Source organism: Hylobates moloch, unplaced genomic scaffold (genome assembly GCF_009828535.3).
Source record: "Hylobates moloch isolate HMO894 unplaced genomic scaffold, HMol_V3 SCAFFOLD_14, whole genome shotgun sequence".
Taxonomy (NCBI): domain Eukaryota; kingdom Metazoa; phylum Chordata; class Mammalia; order Primates; family Hylobatidae; genus Hylobates; species Hylobates moloch.
Genome location: NW_026652289.1, coordinates 12,909,352 through 12,917,043, shown reverse-complemented (window position 1 = coordinate 12,917,043; position 7,692 = coordinate 12,909,352). Strand labels below are relative to the sequence as shown.

The window sequence follows — 7,692 nt, the reverse complement described above, 5'->3', positions numbered from 1 at the left end:
AATGGCAAGGCAACAGGTTGATACAAGGCCCAGGGACGGTTACTAGTTTGAGCCTCCAGGGATGCTGCCTGGCTCAGTCTTCTCAACCAACCACCAGAAGCTTCTTCTCTCTATTCTTCAGATTTAGCAAAATGGCACACCGTCCATCCAAGCCAGCATGTGAGCCTCCTCCTTCCCAGTCACTTAAATGGACTCCTCTGCCCTCAAGAATCAGCACCCATGAAATGGCAACTTACTCTCATCTTCCCCATCTACCTCCACCCCAAAGCTTAGAACAACGGACCTCAGCCTTAGTGCCTATAAAAAAATTACCTAGGATACCTCTACCCCTCCCTAACTCCACCCAGATTCTGATATAGCAGGTGTGGAGGAGAGCCAGGTAGTTCCGCCCGCAGGTGGAGACATTTATTCCAAGAAGGTCAGAACACAGAATGTGAAGTGCCACTTTGCCTTGAATTTAAGTCTCAAATGTCTTCTCCAAGGAGCTGTGTTGAGGCTGGCAGCTCCTTTCACCCTCACAACAGGGATTTTTTTTTTCTGGATTCATTCTGAAGCCACAAGCTTTTGGTCCCCCATGAAAAGGTTTTTGCTCTGTTGGATGGAAATCACTGCTCTGATGCTAAGCGTGGCGGAGGCATGAAAATTCAGAGCTGAGAGCATCCAATGGCTCTCCCATGACATCTGGGATATCTCTGGCTGAAATCTGGGGAAATGGGGTCACCAACTGCTCCATTAGCCTACTTTGGGTGGACCCTCCCCTTCCTGACCCTCACACCGTCCGGCCCCCTCACACCAGTTATTGTGCAGTGGGAGATTGTCAGTCCTTCCAGCAGAATGGAGCCCAGCAGTGCTCACCCCTCACCCATGGTCCGGCCACTACGTGTGGCTCACTCTGTCCTTTTCAGGGTTCATCCCGGAACTGGAGCTCACGTTTCCAGAAGGCTTTGCGTTTCAGGCTTTTCAGGTTATTGCCAATTGAGGCTAAAGCTCTGACATTGTGTCTTTGACGTGCCAAACTGTTCACTTGTTCACTGGAAACATGTAATATATCTCATACTTTATGTAACTTGCTTTTGGTATTCCTTCTTTTTTTTCTTTTTTTATTTTCTTTTTTGCCCCTAGTATTTCGGGACCTTCAGAAAATCAAAGCAGCCCAGGTCTTGCCCAAGTTCTGATTCTGAGCTGCTCCAGTCATCATCACAGATTTGTTTCCTGTTTATGGATTCTTACTTTTTCTTTGGGTATTTTGATCCTGACTCCACCTGTGAGAGATAATAAAGTGATGTTAAAAAGATTTAAGCTTGCTGAAGGTAAGGACCTGGCCTCCTTCTTTGTATCCCCCAAAACCACCTTGCTCCCAGAGCCCAGGGTCTGATAGTGCACGACCACACCACAGAGTGGTTTTATCTTTATTTATTCTTTTATTACTTTTCTTTTTCAGACAGGGTCTGGCACTGTTGTCCAGGCTGGAGTACAGTGGCGTGATCTACAACCTTCACCTACTTGGCGCAGGCAATCCTCCCACCTCAGCCTCCTGAGTAGCTGGGACCACAGGTGCACGCCACCATGTCCCAGCTAATTTTTGTGTTTTTGTAGAGATGGGTTTTTGCCATGTTGGCCAGACTGGTCTCAATCTCCTGGGTTCAAGTGCTCTGCCTAATTACGCCTCCCAAAGTACTGGGATTACAGGCATGAGACACTGTGCCCGACGGATTTTCTTTCTCTTTTTTCTTTTTCTTTCTTTTTTTTTTTTTTTTGACCGGATTTCGCTCTTGTTGCCCAGGCTGGAAGGCTGGAGTGCAATGGCGTGATCTCAGCTCACTGCAACCTCTGCCTTCCCGGGTTCAAGTGATTCTCCTGCCTCGGGCCTCCGAGTAGCTGGGATTACAGGCATGCAAAACCACACCCGGCTAATTTTTGTATTTTTAGTAGAGACAGGGTTTCATCATATTGGTCAGGCTGGTCTCAAACTCCTGACCTCAGGTGATCCACCCACGTCGGCCTCCCAAAGTGCTGGGATTACAGGCGTGAGCCACCGTGCCCAGCCCGGTTTTCCTTCTCAACGAGCTATGTGGCCTCTCTGAACTTGGGTACCCTCACATGTATAATCAGGGTGATAATACCCGCTACCTGGTGGGATTGTTAAGAAAATTAAATCTGATTCTGTGTGCAACCTACCTACCATAGTTCCTGACTCAAAGAAGGTGTTCAGTGAATCATAGTTCTTAGGGTTGAATTGTGTCCCCTCCAAAAATGATCCAGTGAAGTACTAATCTCCTGCCCCTGCCAATGTGACCTTCTTTGGAAATAGGGTCCTGGTAGATGCCATCAAGTTAAGATGAGGTCATTGTGGATTAGTGTGGGCTCTAAATCTAATGATGGGTATCCTTGTAAGGAAAAAGAAAATTTGGAGACACACAGAGGGAAGAGGGCCATGTGATGACAGAGTCAGGAAGTGGAGTAATGGAAGCATAGGCCAAGGAATGGCAGGGATTGCTGGCCACCAGCTGCCAGAAGAGGCCGGGAAAGATAGAGGCTGTGCCTCCCTCCCTCCAGAAGCTGGAAGAGGCCAGAAAGGATGAAGGCTGTGGCTCCCCCAACTTCAGAAGCTGGAAGAGGCCAGGAAGGATAGAGACTGTGACTCCCTCCCTCCAGAAGCTGGAAGAGGCTGGGAAGGATGGAGGCTGTGGAGGGTGCTTGGCCCTGCTGACATCTTGATTTTGGACTTCTTGCCTCCAGAAATGTGAGACAGTGAATATCTGTTGTTCTAAATCACCCAGTTTGGGGTACTTTGTTATGGCAGCCCTAAGAAATGAACGCAGATTTTCGTGCTGGAAAGTGGAGTGTCTGCTTTGGATGAAAAAGAGAGGAGCCACCTAGACACTGGTCCAGGAGGCCAGTGCTAAGGCAAAGCAACCCACAGGCAAGGTCTCATCCCCTCTTGCCCGGGGCAGCCAAAGACAAATTCCACGTGCCTTCCTCCCCAGTGCTTCTCAGCAGCCTGCAATTCCATGGGACCACCGACCATGACAAATGTGGCCAACAGAAAGCTTTTGTCAATAGGGATTTAATTTAGAATTTAGTGCAAAAATATATTTCTTGGCCAGGCATGGTGGCTCACACCCGTAGTCCCAGCACTTTGGGAGGCTAAGGTGGGCAGACCACTTGAGGTCAGGAGTTCAAAACCAGCCTGGGCAACAGGGCAAAACCCCATCTCTACTAAAAATACAAAAATTAGCCGGGCGTGGTGGTGCACCCCTGTAATCCCAGCTACTTGGGAGGCTGAGGCAGGAGAATTGCTTGAACCCAGGAGGTGGAGGTTGCAGTGAGCTGAGATGGCACCATTGCACTCCAGCCTGGGCAACAGAGCCTGACTCTGTCTCATATCTACTTACCTCTAAATCTCCAAATATATATATAGATATATTTGGAGATATATCTATATCTATATCTATATATTTGGAGATTTAGAGTTAACTAGATGTGGTTTCTCCCCTGAAGGAACTCAGATAAACAGGGCATTGCTTCACAGAGGAATCAGGCCACAGTGGGGATAAGCAGAGCACCATAGCAGGGCAGCCGGGATGGCCACAGATTATGCTCACACCAAGGCTTAAAGAACATGTGGAGATTGGCCAGGCCAAAGAAGGTGGTGGCATCCAGGCAAGAGCATGACCAAAAGCACCCAGACATGAAACAGTGTGGCACGTGCACACAAACTGAAAGCAGCTTGGAGCCAACACACTATTGAACAGGAGGAAGAAATGAAATATGAGGCAGGAAAGAGAAGGTGGGAGAGGCCAGCTAATGAGATGTTTAGTGTTCCATGCTATAGAGCTTGGAATTTATTCTGTAGGCAATGAGATGCTTCTTCTCTAGGACTTAAAGCAGAAAAGTGGCATAGACAGATTTTCATTTAATACAGACCATCCTGGCTAAAATGTGTCAATGGATTACAACAGAACAAGATTAGAGGCAAATCAACTAGGTACCTGCTGTGAGCAGTCCAGATGAGAGGTGGTACAGCTGTGACTTAGGGAAGTGGTGCTGGATGGGAAGGAAGAGACTTGGGGAGTGTTCCAGGGGTGTCCTAGCTTGAGCTCCCCGCAGAAGCAGGACCTGTGACAAGTGCCGATGTGCAGGCTATTTAGGAATTGAGGCCAAGGAACAGCAATGGGGGCTGGGAGGAGTGAAAGAGGGAGGTGGGCTTGGTGCGATGGCTCACACCTGTAATCCCAGCATTTTGAGAGGCTAAAGCAGGAGAACCGCCTGAGGCCAGGAGGCCAAGACCAGCCTGGGCAACATAGGGAGACCCCATCTCTACAAAAAATTTTAAAAATTAAAAATTTTAAAAATAGAGGGAGGAGAAAGAGGCATCCCAGTGTGGTGTTATTGGCCTGGTTACCTCCATGGGCTGCTGGGACTGGATCCCCTGGAGACCCCCTGAGGAAGCGTGTGAAAGATGCCTCACAACTGTCCATCCAAGACATGGATGGAAGGAAGATGAGCTCATCAGCTCTTGCCCCTATTGGTCAAAGTTTGCCCCCAAGGAAAGCCACCTCCCTTGAGCTTCCAAGTTTACACACAAGCCAGAATAGCTAGGCAAGTCCCCGCAGGCTTGGACAGAAAGCCTGCCACAGCAGATACCCACTGCCACAGCTGTCAGGTGACAGCTTGTTGTTGCGGTTGCCAGAGCAATGCCCAGAAGCAAAAAAGGCGAGCCAGGTCAGGCGCAGTGGCAAACACCTGCAATCCCAGCAATTTGGGAGGCCAAGGCAGGAGGATTGCTTGAGGCCAGGAGTTCAAGACCAGCTTGGGCAAGAAAGAGACCCCTGTCTACAAAAAATAAAAAATTAGCCAGGCATGGTGGTGCGTGCCTGTGGTCCCAGCTACTCAGGAGGCTGAGGCAGGAGGATAGCTTGAGCCCAGGAGGTCAAGGCTGCAGTGAGCCATGGTCATGCCAGCACACTCTAGCCTGAGTGATACAGCGAGACCCTGTCTCTAAAAAATTAAAGAAAAAAATGGTGAGCCAAGAGCATGTGAAAGGAGCATGAAAGGGAGGTGGGCAGAAGAAGCTGATTGGATAGAGGAAGTGAAAGGAAGAGGCACATTTGGACAGACAGCCGCCCTTCTGGACCGAGTAACCACGTGGAGAGCGGTTCTCCATCCACCCATATAGAGAGCACGAGGAAAAGAAGAGATTCCCAAAGGTAAGGGATTTCATGGGGAAAATGCCTCATCGAATGGACTGCGACCCTAGGGAAGATGTTCCACAAGCTCGGCGCGAGTCAGGCAGGAGGGAGAGGTCTTGAGATCACAGGTGAAGTGAAGGCTCCCAGGAAGGGTGATTGCAGGGCAAGGGCCTCCTGACCTGGAGACAGAGCCCCAAGGAACTGTCATACCAAGAGGGCAGAGGACAAATGAAGAGGGAGTAGACAGAAAGAGAAATGGGAGGAGAGCCATGTCCCAGGAGCCAAGTGATTTAAATGCAGGTGTAGTGCCCTGGAGAGTTCCATGTGTAAGAACAAGTAATTCATTGTTGCTTACCCCTCCCTTGAAAAAAAAAAAATACCCTGCTTCTTGTCCTAAGTTCCCAGGCTCTCTTTTTGCCTACTCCCTCCCCAGTTGCTGAGTCCAGTCAACCCTCCTGCTGCAGTATCCCCTACAGCGCAATTCACCTGCCCTCCTCTGCTCCCTTGGCCACCATCTAGGTTCAGAACCTCATTGTCTCTCTTCTGGTCTGTCCTGCCTCCTCCTCCCTCTGCTGCTGTCCATCCAGGTGGATTTTCCTAAAGGGAAAAGGTGCACTTGAGGGCAAATTTCTCTTGGCCATGCACTTAGGAGGGGGGATTTCTGGGTAAAAGGGTAAGTTCATTGCTTTTCTAATTCTCTACTTTTTCCTTATCCTCACCCATAAATCTTACAACCCTCCAAAAGTGCAATAACTTTATTTCTAGGACCTCTCAGAGCCTTTGCCTGTGCTGTTCCCACTTGCCGGGAATGCCTTTCCCTTCATCCCCAATAGTTCAAGCCCCACCTTTTCCTGAGCCCAGCTCAGATGCCACCCCCTCATCCAGGAAGGCCTCCTTGATACCTCCCTACCAGAATTAATCTCTCCTTCTCTTGTGGTCTGAAGACTCTTGGCTTTCTCCCCTGTCCTGTTTTTGCTTGTTATCACTGCCATTGCTTTACATGCTTTTTCTCCTCTGCTGGGAACAAGAGCAGTTTCTATGTCACAATGCCCCACTATGCCCATCAAGCTACAGTGCACATGGTACCCATCCCGAGACCAACATTCTTTTTACACTTCTGTGTTTCTGACCTAGGAAAGTCTTACGTTTCATAGAGTGTCATAGCTGAGTTGGAAGCTCTTTTCTTAGAGCCTCTTAAAATAACGGCATGCCTTACAGTCAATGGTCTCTTACAGTCCATTAAATACAGTAGATGTTCAACCAGTATTTGCTAAATCGGAGGAGTTTAAGTCATTTTGAGTAGGAGAGGGAATCTAGACCCACTATTTGGATTAGTACAGATTTTAGTGCAACTCAGGGCTTCTGCAGAGCCCCTCCAGCTTTCACCTGTCCACTTAGTTGATGATGAGCACGCCTGCCAATTCTTCACACATTCCAAACCCACCAAGGCAGCTTCTCTCGTAAGGACATTTTTCTCACCTGCAAGACCCCTGTTGCCTCCAGCAGCAATCTCAGTAGTGACCTTTACTTCTGTTTCCTGCTTCCTTCTCCCTCACTCCTGCTTCCTGGGGTCCCTTCAGATAAACCTCCTATGCCCAAGACCTTGTGTCAGGGTCTGCATTTAGGGGAACCCAACTAAAATTCCAGGATCCCCATATAAAGGTCCCTGTGGAGGGGGGCTGGACCTGCTCTGGATCAAGTAGGGAAGTGGTCCCAGGGTCTGTGGCCAGCAAGGAGAGGGTCCGGCAGTCACCAGCGGGAGCTGCTTCCTCCCATATCACTCCCACCTGTCCCTACCTGTCCTGCTGGCGGGGTGAAGAGTGGGATTTACCTCGTGACAGCTGCCTTACAGCCCCATGAAAAGGCACTTTGGGCTGGGGTTGGGGGGAGCGCATCTCCAGGGATTGCAGGGTAGGAGGGCGAAAACTCTCCCTGGCCTGGGAGTCAGGGAAATGGAGAGATCAGAGCAACACAAGTGCTGGGAACAGATGGGGCTTCCTGGGCTCCAGCGCTAATTAACCAGCTCTGCAGCTCAGGGCCTGGGCCTCATGACAGTAGTCTCAGGGCCCCTGGGGTGGAGGGTTGAGCACACAAGGCTGCACACGGGCAGAGGGAGAGGGGCGATCCCGGAAACAGCCATCCCTCCATTCCCTAATCCCGAGGCCGCTGCCCTTCTTGGGCCAGAGAGCAGCAGTTTCTAAAACAGATCCGGGCTTCTCACTCAGCAGGTGCCAGGGACCCAAGGAGACAAATGGAGGAAAAAGAGGGGAGGGAAAAGAGTGAGGAACCCCTGCCCCAAGGAGGCCGCTGCCACCGCCCACCGGCCTCAGGCCAACTGGACCCCAGATGATAAGCGTGAAACTCCCAGAGGTTGCGATTGGGAGACTCTCCTCCTCCCTGCCTTTCATCTTGTGTCCCCTCTCTCGTCCCTCCCTCACCTGCAAGAACAGAACTCATTTGATGTGTTTCCACTACCAAATCAGAGCAATGAGTGCAGAGT

At 50.0% G+C, this 7,692-nt stretch overlaps 1 long non-coding RNA gene across 1 annotated transcript; it reads right to left on the bottom strand.

Annotated features, from left to right (window-relative positions):
• Nucleotides 1-387: 387 nt before the first annotated feature.
• On the bottom strand, nt 388-6,226 carry LOC131381246 (uncharacterized). The gene is made up of 3 exons (XR_009209862.1): nt 6,103-6,226; nt 5,679-5,789; nt 388-1,262 (listed from the first exon to the last, which is right to left on the bottom strand). It is a non-coding gene; the product is annotated as an uncharacterized LOC131381246 (long non-coding RNA).
• Nucleotides 6,227-7,692: the final 1,466 nt, after the last annotated feature.